The sequence below is a fragment of the Heteronotia binoei genome, chromosome 21, assembly GCF_032191835.1.
Source record: "Heteronotia binoei isolate CCM8104 ecotype False Entrance Well chromosome 21, APGP_CSIRO_Hbin_v1, whole genome shotgun sequence".
Taxonomy (NCBI): domain Eukaryota; kingdom Metazoa; phylum Chordata; class Lepidosauria; order Squamata; family Gekkonidae; genus Heteronotia; species Heteronotia binoei.
Window position 1 is genome coordinate 85,166,440 of NC_083243.1, and position 16,780 is coordinate 85,183,219.

Consider the following 16,780-nt stretch of genomic DNA (forward strand, 5'->3'; position numbering starts at 1 on the left):
CATTTCTGGGTTTTAATGGAGACAAGAGTGGCTATACTGTATACTAAACATACATTGCACTACTGGATCATCAACGTCCAAGTTTCACCTCACTGTTTTTCATTCCTTTTCTTTTCCACTTATTTCTGTCTCTGAATACACAAAAAGAGAATGAGCTCTACACACGCACACACACACACAGAACTATACATATGTACTCCTATATTCATTTATATAGGCAAAAGTAACAATCAACAAGCTGTTTTGGATGAGGCAGGAAATTCTAATAAACAAACAGAAATTAAAATAAATTGCACTGGATAACTTGAAAATGAATTTCAGTGCAGGACTCCTTAGGTAATGATGAAAACCCAATTCAATAAAACTGATCTAAATTAAATTTGCTGCGCGGTTTGGCAAAATAAGGCCAACACTGAAAGGTACTCTTTTATTAGCTAAGCTCCTCTAGCAGATTTCCAAGAAACAAGTAAGGGCAGGCGGGGGGGAGTGGAAATGATTCTGCGCCTTCAGCCTTAATTACTACTTAATTGAGAAAGTGCTGGGATGGGGTCTCAGCAGCATATTTTATCCGTTCTAGATTTCATCTTAAAATCATGAATTTCTGTTCAGGGTTATGAGTCCTACCCTTCTGCCTTTGGCTTCTCTTCATTTGAGTCTAGGAGTGAGGAGGGAAGGAGAGATCTAGTGCAGAATGTCTACTGGATAAGCCCTGCCTGTTGCTGTAACTGGATCTTCAGCTAAGGAACACTAACATAGGCCTAACAATCTTACCCTGGGTTGAGAAAACTCAAGGAAGCCTTGCCTTGCTCCTCATATCCATCAGACATTTCACAAGTCCCCATATGTCAGTTTCAGCCCACCCTGGCTGTGGCCTGCCCATAATACTAACTCTGGGGATCTTACAAATCAGAAGGAAGCCTTTATGGAACATGAAGAGAACTTGGCTCAACTTGATTTGGCATGGGAATAAAAGAGAGCCTGCCTGGAAGTCAGGAATACAATTTCTCAACTGCTGTGTTGTCCTTGCTGTTGCACTCGCACCTCCTTCTGCAAAGTATGTACACAGAGGAAAGGACAGAGAGAACAGATGTGTATGTATGTATTCATAACATGTATGGACTGCTTACTGCTTACAATAAATAGCACAGCTCCTTAAAAAATCAGTGCACAAATATCATGTCCAAAATGCAGGCCACACACGGGCAAGAATGAAAGCTACTATTTCTCTTGTTTAAAATTTAAAATATAATTAATCCAAATGCCTAGTTTAATAAATAAGACTTCAGGTGCTTCCATTCTAAATGTTACCAAAAGGAGTCTAAATTAATTCCACTAGAACTAGAGTTCTAACTACAGTAGCCCTACTAAGGCAGTTCTAGATCTTATGCCTGCCACATTTCAGACAGTGGTGGACATATTAAATAGTTTGCTTAGATGACCTCCCCCATGGTTTCACATCAAAAAGCACATGTTATAAGACTGATTTCTGTGGCAGCACAGGAAAACTTTGAGGTTAATTTGAGATTCTCAATAGGTTGAGATTCACTAACTATTTAGTATTCTGTTATAAGCCACTGGATATCAATGACCCTGTAATAACGGCTGACAATCATTGGAGTGATATTCTTGGAGAAATACTGAGAGCAAGGAGACAGGGGCAGCCTGAGGATTGTGGGCTGAACTTGTTTGTTGATACCATCTACATATATCTTTCCCATTAAGGATTTTAAACCCGAGTGTTTCTGACAGTCCTCCTCAATGCAGTTGTGGCAAAGATTCTAAGAAAGCTTCTAGCTGAGATGCCAATATTTTGACACTTGTCTTAGTGGCAAGAAAAATTCCACCAAGAAATATTTAAGTAATTTGGTTTAGACATTTTCAATTCACTGAAGATATTTCTTCATCTCTGACATATTTTATTACACATTCAACTCCAAACATTAGAGTTTCCAAAACCCACCAGAGTATCCCTTCTCACCTGCTCTTGCTGCAGCTCTTTGTCCTTAAGGAACTCGTGCTTGCAGGACATGCCATTGTAAATCTAGTTGCTTGATATCAGCATTGTCTCATGGGAGCCAATTAACTGCACATTTCAAGAAAGATATAGTCTGTGGTTCTCTGTTGGGGAGAACTGGGATCTGAAAATACAGTCTTCATGATGGCAATGGCCCTAAGAGGTTATTGGTTTTCCCTTCACAATGAATCCAAATCAGAATTTCAAGATCACAACACAATGCTAAGTTCCCCCCCTCCCAAACACTAGAACAATTTGATCCTGGGGAGCAAAGACAAAATGCGGAAAATATTATAGCCAGTTCATGTTTAGATAGATATATATTTTTTCTTTATTAAGGAATTACAGTATAAGGACATATTATATTGCACAGGGCTTCCACTGGCAATAGTAGCTGTGTCAGTTTCCCAGCCTCTGCTGCACACCATGGGCTGCCATGGTGAAGGAGGGGAAATATGCAGCAAGATGAGATATATTCTGCTACGGAGGAGTGGAAGGAGATTTCATCACTGTGCTGCCATTTGGAGCTGTTGTCCCATGTGTGCCATCTTCACTTGGCCAATAGCTGGCATTCTAGATTTTACTGATAATAAATGAACAATGGAATCCTCCCTTCCCAATCTTCCTCACAGGCATTCCCTAGAGATTGCTCCTTTCTGTCCATATTTCCCATGCTGAAGAGCCATGAAACTGAAGAATGCTCTTAGGGACTGGACTATTTGATGAGTGACTGGCACCACTATTAAGCAGCTGCCCCTTATCACTAACCCCACTTCCAGCACAGCTAGACCCCTTCTTTATCTCTTCTTTTTTCTTCAAAGACACTGCTTGCTGTCATTTGCTTGGAGTAGCCACTACAGCCACTTTTAGGAAGATAATGGGGCAAGCAGGTGAGAAAGTGACACAGAGGCTTTGCACACATGACCGAGACTCTGTTTTTAATAGGTTTTGTCAGGTTTTCTGCAATATTTCACTGCAAATGCGGATGACCAGGAGCAGGGCAGTGGGTACAACATTAAAACCAATGAGGTAAAAACAAAAAGAACCCTATAAAATATTAACATTAAAATATTAAAATACGTGGCTATCAACACACCACTATTAAAACAGCCCCAAAACATGGTTCTCTCCAAAGGCCAACCTAAATAACTCAGTTTGGCATGCCCTGAGGAAACTAGACAAGACACTTAGAATTTATACACTTTAAAATTCCCGCACAAGGGTTCGGTCTCTGAGTTTAGTATGAATAATGATATTCCTTCTTCTTGCTGGCACACAATGTAATCTTTTGAGCATACTCAGCTCTTCTTGTTTTTCTTCTTATGGTTTGGTGTCTAGACTTTCTGCTGTTCTTGGGAGACACTTAACTAAACCAAATGAGGATGCCAAATGGGATCTTACCAATGCTGAATAGGAAATTTGGTCATAATTTCCAGTCCTGCCCCCGTTTGTTAATATAGCCTAATATTGTACTTGCATTGTACTGTTGGCTCACGTCCAGTTTGATCATTAGTATAACTGATAAACTGCCCTTGCAATTCTATTACCAAATCATTTTCCTCTATTTTATAATTGCTAACAAGGGGTTTTACCCCTTCTCTCTATGTAATACACTGCAGAGCCCTTAAGCCTGATCCCTGTTAATTAATACTGAATTAACTGTACAGTTAAGCTTTTCAGGATACTTCCACAGCTGCAGAATTTTGTGAGGAACTGCGCTTCTATTCAAAATCCACATACTGATGTATCCTTGTGCTAAACTGCAGCTAGTCCATATTATTTATTTATTTGATTATTTTTTTAAAAAGTCTCATAGAGAATTATAACATTAAAACCAATGAGGTAAAAACAAAAAACCCCTATAAAATATTAACATTAAAATATTAAAATACATGGCTATCAACACACCACTATTAAAACAGCCCCAAAACATGGTTCTCTCCAAAGGCCAACCTAAATAACTCAGTTTGGCATGCCCTGAGGAAACTAGACAAGTCTGGCAGAGCATGAGTGTCATCTGAGAGTGCATTCTCATTCTCTTTCGTGTGGCAAGCAGAAACTGGACGGAAGCCCCATGGAAAAGAGGAGCATGAGACTGGGACAAGGCTAGTGGGGAATTGGTCCTAATGTCACCCAGCAGCTGAATGTGGAGGAGTGGGGAATCAAACCTGGTCCTGCCAGATTAGAGTCTGCATACTTAACCACTACACCACATTGGCTCCAATGTGAATGTGTATCCAGACACTAGTCTACAGTCACATGAACTGTGTGAGGAAGCTTGTTTCTTCAGATGATTTCCCTTGTGGGATTGGAGGAAATACATGCTCCTGTTGGGAAGTACAAATTATACACAAGCATATTGTCTGTCTGTTTCTCTCAAGCCCCTTTGGGAAACGCAAAACATAATCTAATAATACTGATGTAGCCCCAAGCAGTTTGAAAAATCAAAGGCATATAAAAAGTCCCAAACAGTCATTGATAAATTTAAAATCTTGCATACTTTTAAAGATTTTCACTTAGTCTCCTGTAAATAATTACAGTGTAAGGGTTCTCCAAAATTCAGGCAGGTGCATTGGCTTACTTACTGCTAGCATTACAAGACACACCAGAGTCTTATGTTTTGTTATCGGCTGCATAACAAATTGAAACAACTGGCTGAATGATAGATTTTAGAAAGCTTTTTCACCGTCAACATATATTTATTCTAAGTTATAAAATCATGGTACAGAAAGCTTGGCTTACCCTCAGCCGAGGTGGCTTTGGCAAAGTCAGGACTTCTGAGGTGCCTGTGGGAAAGTTGGGAACTTCCCAGCACCCTTTTCCCTCATACCTCAGGCAGTCACCATGGGCTCAGCCAGAACTCATAGGACAGGACCTTGGGTAGCAGGTAGCTTCAGCAACTGGGCATGGACCTTGCAACATCCCTCCCGGACTTCACAGCTTTGGGTGTTGGTTGCTGACAGCATCTCCTAGTGCCAGGACAACAAAGAACAATTCTGGGGAACAGCAAACATCAACAGCCAATGGGCCAGCCTGCAAGCCCAAAGGCAGAAGCTCAACTCTGATGGCCTGGTTGGAGGACAGGAGGAGCCCAGCCACACAAAAACCTGGGGTGAGCCTGGCAGGGAAGGCCTCCCAGGAACTGGCAAGTGAGAGAAGGGGGAAGGTCAGTAAGGATGGAGCAGGAGCCTGGGAGGAGTGGCACTACAGCCCCTGGCTCAGAGAATGGCTCAGGTCATAGGGGTGGGGCTGATTGGCTGGATGGAGAGGAAACATAAAAACAGGTTTCTTACTTGTAACTGATGATCTTCGAGTGGTCATCTGTGCAGTCACACACATGGGTTATCTGCCAGGATCGATCCCGACCTTGGAGAATTCAAAGCAATCTTGGAGCGTTAATTTTGGCGCGCACTTCCTCTCGTCCCGGGGAGTAGGCATCCACTGCGCATACCTAGACGAGAGGGAGGCGCTTCACCCACCCAGTTTCTTCCCGCCACCGTATAGGAGGAAAATTTTTGAATTAGGAACAAAGAACCAGCAGCGGGGAAGGATGGGTGGGCGTGTGTGACTGCACAGATGACCACTCGAAGATCATCAGTTACAGGTAAGAAACCTGTTTATCTTCATCGTGGTCTCTGTGCAGTCCCACACATGGGTGACTGGCAAGCTAATCTGTCCGGAGGCGGGTGCTGGATCTGTAACCAAAGGACAAAATTAGTTATGCATATAAGAAGCAATATTGTACTTACAGTGTAGCTGACTGGAGACATCAGTCGAAAATGGATCGTAGCAGAGCCTGATCGAAGGATGCATCATGCTGAGCATGGACGTCTAAAGCGTAGTGCAAGGCAAACGTAGATGGAGACGACCAGTCCGCAGCAGCACAGATGTCTTCCATCGGAATGCCCTTACAGAAGGCTGATGAAGTGGCAATGGCTCTGGTAGAATGAGCTCATAAATGTTCAGGTATAGGCTGTCTAGCCAGTCGATAGCATAAAGTAATAGCAGCCACAATCCATTTTGAAAATCTGTGTTGAGATTTTAGTGCCTTGGTTGTGGGTTGCATATGCTACAAAGAGTCTAGTGTCTTTTCACAATGGACATGTCCTCTCAATGTAAAAAGCAAGGACCCTACGTACGTCCAGGTTGTGTAAAGTTCGTTGACCTGCGTTGGCAGGGCATTGAAAAAAGGCAGGGTCAGGCTATAAAACAACTCTGTCATGATGGAAAATAGTGTATGGCGGGTCTGCTCTGAAAGCGCAGATGTCGCTGGCTCTTCTGCCAGAAGTAAGCGCTACCAGTAAAGCTGTCTTCTAGGACAGGAGATGCATAGGAATGGATGCCATGGGCTCAAAAGGTGGCTTCATTAATTGGCTCAGCACAAGAGACAAGCTCCAGGTGGGGTGAAGCTGACGGATTGGAGGATGAAGGCGGAGGATCCCCTTCATGAAGGCTTTGGTAGCATAGTGGGAGAAAACAGTGCACCCTTCGATGTGTGGATGGAATGCAGAAGTGGCTGCTAAGTGGACCTTCAGAGAAGAGTACGACAGTCCTGAGTTAGAAAGGGATAAGGTGTAGGTCAGGATCTGAGCTATAGTGGAGAGTTCAGGCTTGAAATTATGTAGAACAGCATACGTCGAAAAACGTTTCCACTGTAAAGAATAAGATTTTCTGGTGGCAGGTTTTTTGGCATTGAGTAGGACATGATGAACGTCCGAAGGAAAATTCAGAAACTGATTTTCCAAGCAGTCAGTCGTAGAAGTCCCGGATTGTGGTGCAGAACCTTTCCTTCTTGTTGGGAAATCAAGTCCTGAACTTGAGGAAGTCGGAGGAACGTGCTGTCCGAGAGGAGAAGAGGGGTGAACCAGGGTTGACGGGGCCACCATGGTGTAATCAGGATGCAATTGGTCCAATCTAGCTTTATCTTTTGCAATACTCTCATGATGAGAGGGATTGGTGGAAATAGATAATGTAGTGTCCCGGACCATTGATGGAGGAAGGCGTCCCCCGCAGACAGTGGGGATGGAGGACCCCGGGTGTAAAAGTGAGGACACTGGGCATTGTTATGGATTCCCACATGGGGTAGAATGGTCGTAGTCTGGTGGTGTCTGAATGGTGTTGTAGCTGATTGAGAGGTAGAAGAGAGGAGTCAAAGAGACTGCTTTGGAGCCATTGTTGTCTTCTTTGAGGTTTGTGGATGTGCTCTTTGCTGAAATGGTTGTTTTGCCGGAGAAGCCTTACGTTTCCAGAATTCAGCTTGTCAGGGGGATTGGGAACGTTTGTAGTATGACGGTTTCCAGGTTCTCTGCCGATTAGGTTGGGATTGCTGTTGAGAAACTCCCTATCTTTTGGCCCTTTTCCTACTGTCATCAACAGTGGTTAAAATATCATCTGTGGTGGCATTAAAGAGACCCTGTCCGTCGAAAGATAAGTCCTCTATCTTGAATTTGATGTCAGGTTGCAGTGATGAGGACCTGAGCCAGGCATGATGGCATAGAGCAATTTGCTGCTTGCTAACACAAGAGAGCTTCTGAAGGATGTGGGAAGCCTTCTTCTGTGCTGCATCTGGAAGGGAGGGGACCAAGATGGTAAATTGGGAGGTCAGATTGAAAGTATATGCCGAAAAATAGGCTAAATAATTGTGAATTTTGGAAGTAGCAGTGGTAAGAGAATAGATCTTTCTTCCTAAAGTGTCCAATTTCTTCCCTTCCTTTTCAGGTGGAACCAGGTGTCGTGTTTGTTTGGATTTTGAGGACGAATGCACGATCATGGAATTTGGTGCCGGATGATTGAAGAGAAATTTTGATTCAGGAGCATGAATTTCGTAGAGGGATTCAACTCGTTTAGATGTCGGTGGCACTGAAGCGGGTTTGTCCCATGCCTCTTTCAAGGCTTCCAAGTGAACTGGAAGCATCGGGAGAAAAGAACCTGCCGGTAGATCTGCATGTACTAAATCGTGGACTACATCCAAAACTCTAGGTGCGTCAGTAGTCAGTTTAATATTAAGTAAATTTGCCATATTGGACAGCGAATCTAGGTACCAACGATTCCTGAGTTTCAATGGGTGTAATAATGGGCTTTGTAGGCATCGATATTTGTTTGGTCAGCAGGGGAGGCTATTCCGTCTGTTGTTTAGGGGAGACTGAGCACACTGAAGTCGATCTAGCTGGAGACAATGGTTTTGATACCATAGTGTAATGCTTAGGGCGTCGATAGGGACTCTCACGGGGTCGATAAGACACGTCCTCACGGTACTGAGGACAATCCTCACAGTATGATAAAGCACCTCATGGTATCGAAAGTCCTCACGGTACCGAGGGTCTTCACGGAAGACCCTCACGGATCCGAGGAAGGTGATCTGTAATATCGTCGGTACCTATGAGGAGATGGTGATCTGGACCGTGATGGGCTATAATAGTAATAGCGTTCCCTATGACGACTTCGAGATCTTTCGGCTCGGACTTGAGTGGATGGCTCTCTCGGTGTTGAGGGTTCTCTTACGAGTGGAGATGTGGGTGTCGCTATCTGTTGTTTGCTAGGCGTCTGTCTACTAGGCATCGAAACTTCCCGGAAGGAGTGTGAGCTGAGAAGGTTAGCACACTGACTTCTGTGTGAATCTGGAGATTCAGTGTCGAGGATATTTTCTGGCAAAGACCCATGAAGTGATGAGGACCGAGAATGGATATGTACGACCTCGAGAGGTACGGTATCGATGGGCGCCAAGACCTCTGATGAAGTGGGTGCTGTCTGTACTGAGGCCATGGTGTCGACAGTCGGGTGCGATGTAGCAGTCATGGTAAGAGACTTCGAATCCAAGGACCTATGGCCCATCTTAGATTTGGTTTTCGGTGATGTCGAAATAAAAGGATCTTTAGAAGTCGATTCTGTGCGATGTTTCTTTCTAGAATCATCAGACTTTTTTGAGTGCTTCCCAGACTTAAGCCTGCTGGGAACTGAACCCATGGAAGCTGCCGGTCGAGCCACTCCCTTTTGAGTAGATAGGGAAGATGGCGAGGTTTGGGATCCCGAAGTATGGGACATAGTAGGGCGCAGTGACGACTCTAACAAATGACTTCTGAGTCTAGCTGTGCATTTTTTTCTTGCTTGCTTTCCAAACTGACTACAATGCAGGCAAGTGTCGGTACGATGGGCCTCACCCAGACAAAAAAGATAGATAGATAGATAGATAGATAGATAGATAGATAGATAGATAGATAGATAGATAGATAGATAAATTTATTGTCATTGTTCTCAACAAAAAGAGAGCAACGAAATGAGGTGCTCTTCCACAAAACATTCCAACACATCAAACACACATATTCATATTCATACCATTTAAATACATCTAAAACCATTTAAACCATTTAAACCATTAAAACTATATAAATACATCTAAAACAGATAAACATTCATAAAACCATTTAAACCATTTAAATATATCTAAAACAGATAATCCCTCATAACCCTGCATTTAGCCTAACCACAGCACTTGGATAGAAACTGTCCTTAAATCTGTTTGTCCTAGCCTTCAACACTCTATATCGTCTACCTGACGGTAAGATCTCAAATAGCAAATGGCCCAGATGTGAAGGGTCCCTTAGGATCATTTGTATCTTCCTTTTACATCCCATATTATACAGATCCACCAATGAGGGGAGAGAACATCCACAAATCTTTTGTGCTCTTCTCGTCACTCTTTGGAGCACCCTTCTCTCTGCTTCCGTGCAGCTCCCAAACCACGCGCAGAGGCAATAAGATAAAATGCTCGCAATGGAACTACGATAAAAGGCAACCAGCAGACTCCCTGACAGTTGTAGTGATCTTAAGAGTCTTAAGTAGTATAGTTGTTGCTGGGCCTTTTTCTCTAGAGCTAAAGTATTTGCCCCCCATGTTAGATCCTGTTTCATGGTAATTCCCAGAAACTTCCATTCTGTCACCTGTTCTACCATAACACCATCAATAAACAACGGCTGGATGTCCAAACTATTCTTCCTGTAATCCACTATAATTTCCTTCGTCTTATTTATATTAAAAATAAGATTATTTACTTTACACCAAAGGGACAGCTGTTGAACTTCCCTCCTATACGCAGACTCATCCTCAGAGATGAGCCCTACCAACGTTGTATCATCTGCATACTTAATGATTTTGTTACTCAGACTGCTAGAAACACAATCAGACGTGTAAATAGTGAAAAGAAGTGGACTCAAGACACATCCCTGAGGGGTGCCAGTATTTAAGATCTTCACGGAGGAAATATATCCATCCATTTTAACCCTTTGTGAACGACCTGACAAAAAATTCAAAATCCACTCACATATAGAGTCCGACAGCTTCAAATCTTTAAGCTTAAACAACAATCTATGGGGTGATATTGTATTAAAAGCAGAACTTAAATCTACAAACAATATTCTAACATACGTCCCCTTTTTATCCAAATGCGATAAAGCAGTATAAAGAACAGTATTAACAGCATCCTCAGTAGATCTATTTTTCCTGTAAGCAAACTGATATTCATCAAAAATAATAGGAAGGCAGGAAAAAATATAAAGAATGTCCGTCTGTGGATGGGATTTTTGAGGCGCACTGAACACACTTCTTGAAAGTGATTTTGTCTTTCCCTTCCACCCGCCTGGGGGAGGGGGGGAGGGGGAAGGAAAGGGACGAAGGTAGAAAGAGGGTAGAAAGATAATAATTTTTTAAATAACAATACTGGTGAAGTTGAAGAAGGAGACGAAGACAAACAGTGAGGAAAAAGTGCAGGAAAACAGATGAAGATCGCAGTGAATAGAGGAGACTCAGCGAGGTAGGTGTATCCCGGGCGGCGGTAAAGAAGAAACTGGGTGGATGAAGTGCCTCCCTCTCGTCTAGGCATGTGTAGTGGATGCCTCCTCCCCAGAACGAGAGGAAGTGCGCGCCAAAATTAACACTCCAAGATTGCTTTGAATTCTCTGAGATCGGGATCGATCCTAGCGGATAACCCATGTGTGGGACTGCACAGAGACCACAATGAAGATATGGTGGCTCCTCAACCAGGCTATGGAGGAGTATGAAGGAGAAGTGTACTATACTTTGGAGGAGCACTGATCCAGGAAAGGGAGGAAGGACCTGGATGGTGCAACCCTGTGTCCCACTTCCTATTCTGAAACCTGGGAAGACCCCCTAGGGAAGATCAGGGATTGGCACCAGTAATGGAGGAAACTTACAGTTAAATTAAGTTGTAAAAGTTTTCTAAAGAAAGCAAAGCAAAGCAACCTCCTTTTTTTGTTATAGTTTGGGCCAACAATAGCAGAAAGTTCTCCATACAAGCAAGCTTTTCTTTTGCTTTCCCCCTAAATATAACTTCCCACACTCAGAAAAGTTCAGCCTTCATTCCTGAAGCAGGGTACAGTCTACTGTCTCTTTTGCAGACTGCTACAGCCCTTCCTTCTCAGTGGTAGTGGTTGCCTTCTTCCCCTGTCAGATGGGTTTTGATTTGTCTCACAAAGAATGTAACCAGATGAAGGTTTTCCTAGTCCTAGAGCTATGGGAATGTTTCAGTGGCTAAAAGTCTGTATTTCAGGGTCATGTTCAATGCACAGGAGCAGAGCCAGTGACAAAACTGGAAACCAAAGAAAGAAAGTGATCAGTGGACCCTAGGGTTGCCAAATCCAATTCAAGAAATATCTGGGAACTTTGGGGGTGGAGCCAGGAGACATTGGGGTGGAGCCAGGAACAAGGGTGTGACAAGCATAATTGAGCGATCACATTTAAAGGGACAGCACACCTTTTTAAATGTCTTCCTTCATCAAAGGTTCCTTAGTAAGCTCGAGAGTCATGGAGTAAAAGGACAGGTCTTCTTGTGGATCAAAAACTGGCTAATTAATAGAAAGCAGAGAGTGAGTATAAATGAGCAGTCTTCACAGTGGAGGACGGTAAGCAGTGAGGTGCCGCAGGGATCAGTACTAGGTCCCATGCTCTTTAACTTGTTCATAAATGATTTGGAGTTGGGAGTAACCAGTGAAGTCGCCAAGTTTGCAGATGACACTAAATTGTTCAGGGTGGTGAGAACCAGAGAGGATTGTGAGGCACTCCAAAGGGACCTGTTGAGGCTGGGTGAGTGGGCGTCAACGTGGCAGATGAGGTTCAATGTGGCCAAGTGCAAAGTAATGCACATTGAGGCCAAAAATCCCAGCTACAAATACAAGTTGAGGGGGTGTGAACTGGCAGAGACTGTCGAAGAGAGAGATCTTGGGGTCATGGTAGATAACTCACTGAAAATGTCAAGGCAGTGTGCAATTGCAATAAAAAAGGCCAACGCCATGCTGGGAATTTTTAGGAAGGGAATTAAAAACAAATCAGCCAGTATCAAAATGCCCCTGTATAAATCGATGATGCGGTCTCATTTGGAATACTGTGTACAATTCTGGTCACCGCACCTCAAAAAGGATATTATAGCATTGGAAAAAGTCCAGAAAAGGGCAACTAGAATGATTAAAGGGTTGGAACACTTTCCCTATGAAGAAAGGTTAAAACACTTGGGGCTCTTTAGCTTGGAGAAACGTCGACTGCGAGGTGACATGATAGAGGTTTATAAGATTATGCAAGGGATGGAGAAAGTAGAGAAAGAAGTAGTTTGTATCCTTTCTCACAATACAAGAACTCGCGGGCATTCAATGAAATTGCTGAGCAGTCAGGTTAAAATGGATAGAAGGAAGTACTTCTTCACCCAAAGGGTGATTAACATGTGAAATTCACTGCCACAGGAGGTGGTGGCGGCTACAAGCAGAGCCAGCTTCAAGAGGGGGTTAGATAAAAATATGGAGGTCCATCAGAGGCTATTAGCCACAGTGTGTGTGTGTGTATTTGGCCACTGTATGACACAGAGTGTTGGACTGGATGGGCCATTGGCCTGATCCAACATGGCTTCTCTTATGTTCTTCCATAGGAAATAATGAAGGATAGGGGCACCTTCTTTTGGGGCACACAGAATTGGACCCCCTGGTCCAATCATTTTGAAACTTGGGGGGTACTTTGGGGAGAGGCACTAGATACTATACTGAAAATGTGGTGGGGAGGGATGGTGGCTCAGTGGTAGAGCATCTGTTTGATAAGCAGAAGGTCCCAGTTTAAATCCCCGGCATCTTCAACTAAAAAGGGTCCAGGCAAGTAGGCGTGAAAAATCTCAGCTTGAGACCTTGGAGAGCCGCTGCCAGTCTGAGTAGACAATACTGACTTTGATGGACCGAGGGTCTGATTCAGTATAAGGCAGCTTCATATGTTCATATGTACCTCCAAAAACAGCTCCCCCAGAGCCCCCAAAACCTCTAGATCAATTCCCCATTATACCCTATGAGAATTGATCTCCACATAGGGAATAATGAAGTGCTCAGCAGACATTTCCGTCCCCCCCCCCTTTCTGGCGACTCTGAAGCGACGGATTGGCCTCTCTACTCACGAGTTACAGCCAACTTCTTCAAAGTAACACAGACACACCGTCCCAAGAGGAAGCCTTTCAATCGGAGACTGAAGCCTCCGGGGCTTCCCCCCGCCGGCCAGCTGACTTGGGGCGGGAAGGAACCTGGGAAAGTGGAAGAACCCCCGCTGGGACCTGGGGATTGGCAAGCCTAGTGGACCCAGGAAGAAGGACAGGAGGGGTCACAGCTTAAGCTTCCTTTGCAACTAGGGAGCTGCTAAAGGCCCAGGTTCCCCAAGCTGCAACCTGACAACTACAGTCAGGGTTTACTAACAGGTACAAATCAAAAATTTGCTAATCTTATTTTATTTATTTAGGGCCTTTATATGTCACCTCTTTGTTCTCTCTGCACTGGGTCTGAGGTTTGTTTCTATCAAGAGGCTATGTACAAAATGTTCAACTTAATAATGAGGGCTGTGTGACTGCTCCCACACACACATCAAATAGCTATTTCAAATGCACATACATTCTTCCTCTTTTTTCTTCACCAGCAGTAACAAATACAGCAGGGAGGACACCACGCACGACTGTGACAGTCACCTTCTATGTGACAATCATTTGTCCTAGCAGGAAGTACCGCATTTTTGCTGTGATCTGCCCTGAGCCCACTTTGGGGAGGGTGAAAGAAAAATCTGAAAAATAAATAAATAACATTTCCCTCAGTTTCATCCAGTGCTGGTGGTGATGACAAGTGCTCTTCCACATCAAGAGCAGAGCATAAAGCCATAATCTCATCTCTGCATAACAAAATGTGCAACAGTACATTTATTAAGCTAAAAAGTGGGAAAGTCCAATTGCAGCTACTGCTCTATGTGAATGTAAGAGGTCAAGTTTCCAGAATACCCGAGTCTTGCAGAAGGATAAATATAATCAGCTTACACATGATCTTGGTTTTTTACTTTGTTCTCCTAATGACAGCTAGACTGACTGCTTAATCAAGCCTGTGAATATTAAAGTAGGAAACCAGCAATCCCTTTTGACTAAATATTCATCAACTCAACTTGACTTGTGTCTTCTGCCCTTTAGTTCATGAGATACATTTTCAAATGGAATGAAGCAGTTGTTTTTTTTCCCCAGGAACTTTCAGATATAAAGTTTGCCAACATGCCATTAGACTCACATCACTGAGCTTTTTTTTTTTTTTTTTTTTAAAGAGAGAACCAATTCTTGGCAAAAGACTCTCTTCCAGAAAGCCTAATCTTGAAAACTTCTTATGATATTACATAGTATCTGGGGACTGCAGATGCAGCTGAAGTCACAGGAGAGCTGAAAATCTTCATGACTACAGTTGTGTTGTGGAGTGCAAAACATGGTTTTAAACATGGAACCTAAGCTTCTTTCCTTCCCTTAAATTCTCTTCCAGTGTGGACGGGCAGCAAAACGGCAAAAGAACTGATCAAACAGTTCTGCTGCCACAGAGGGGCTCCAATGTGCACACAGAGATCTTCATAGTCATTCACTCAATTTCAAAGAAAGTTTGTAGCGTATAACTGAATAGGAATACATGCTAAGAACATTACTTGATTTTTAATGAAATTATTAGACTTCTTTTGAGTGGCATTCCATATGAATTCACAGTAGCAAAAAAGACAATGGACATCTACACAAATTATACCAAGAGGGCAATAATTATGCAACTTTGATTAGCATAATTTATTTCAATTGCCAATATTGGGGTTGCTAGACAGAGGAGGTACTGTTTTATTGCAGAATACAGTACATTATCCAAGTAACTGTAAAACACAACAACTATATATGTTGACATGTTTTGACAAGCCATTCAGCTCACCATCAGGACACTCTTGTAACAAATCACAGGCATTACCAGAGTCTCTTCCTATAGCACCTAGCCCTGCTTTGAGAACCAGCAATGCAGTGGTTTAACTGCTGGACTAGGAGACACACTCAGATATCTACTCTGCCATGATACTTGCTAGGCCAGTGACACATTTTTATGCTAACCTGCTTCACTGGGTCTTGTTGCAAGGATAAAGAGGGGGAACAGAGAAGTTGTAAGCAGTTTTGGAGTCCCTTTGGGAAGAAAAGAAGGATGAAAATGTAAATGTCTAAATAAACCAATGTATGTGTGCAACCTGTTCCCACAGCTGAACAACCTGTGCTCAATATCTCTCCCCTTAAAGTCTTGCTCAGGACCCAGCAGTCTCACAGCTCCCACTAAGAACATCCAAATAAACTGGGACATACAACTGTTACAGTGCCACATCTTTAAATCAGTTGCTACTTTTTTTAAAAAAAAAAACATTAATTAGTCACCTTTGTACCCAGTAGGAATTTAAGGCAGCTCAATGTAAATAATAATAAAATACATAAAAACCACTAGCTGAAATCAATTGCCAGTAGGCAGAAGAACTAATCAAATGCCATCATGAATAAGATGGTCTTCAGCTACTTCCTAAAGATTGAGAGTGAGGGGCCCAGACACACCTCTTTGGCAGGTTTTCATAACCATGGGGCTGCCACTGAAAAGGTCCTTTCCCATGTACCCAAAAGACCAACTGTAACAGCCCCTGCATACCCCAAAGTGGAATACATCTACAAGCACAATGTGCAATGCTTATGTACACTTTCACCTGCAGAACAATACAGAGCACCTAGGCAATGGGTACTTGTGTGCCTATGTTTCAATAACACAGATATAGGCAAATGGTAAAAGGAGATGAAGAAACAGACCTGATCTACATGACATGTACTCTGCCCCCTCTCCTTCAGTAAGTATGTAAGGCTGCTGAGTCTGTCTTTGGAGTGTGAAAGCTCCCTAAATACGTTGCTCTGTAACTCCTTGTTGCCTCTGGCTCTCATCCCTCCGAGCGTTTAATCCTTTGTAGTATAAACAACTCTGACTGCTGTTCTCTGGTAAACAACTTGTATGATTCTTCCAGGGTTATCGAAGGAAAATTATAGTCCCAAAGTAATTAATCAGATCAGGGATCAACCAGATCAGCATCAACTGGCCAGTTTGCACCTGGGAAAACATCCTGATAGAATACTTCCCATACATTCTGGTGAATCTTGGGAATCAACAATCAAAGCTGAGAAACTTTCTCCCTCTTTGCTCAGGAATTCAGACTCACATCCCCAAAAATAGTATAAAAAGTTGTATCTGCCTGGAACTGTGTTTGTGTCTTGCTTTGGGCACCTGAAAAGAGAAAGACAACACCCCTGGTCCATATCAGGTGTTTGTATGTGGAAATGCTGGTCAGGTTCATGTACCTTCCTCTTCTTGAGCTTCCGGCTTATATGCTCTCCAAGACTGGTAATGTATCACCCATATCCCCCCCCCCCACCTTCTA

General features: G+C 43.1%; 1 protein-coding gene across 6 annotated transcripts in view; it reads right to left on the bottom strand.

The window, feature by feature from the left end:
• Positions 1-16,780, bottom strand: part of RGS6 (regulator of G protein signaling 6) — a 413,592-nt gene that overhangs the window by 142,266 nt on the left and 254,546 nt on the right. The gene's annotated exons all lie outside the window — the stretch shown is intronic.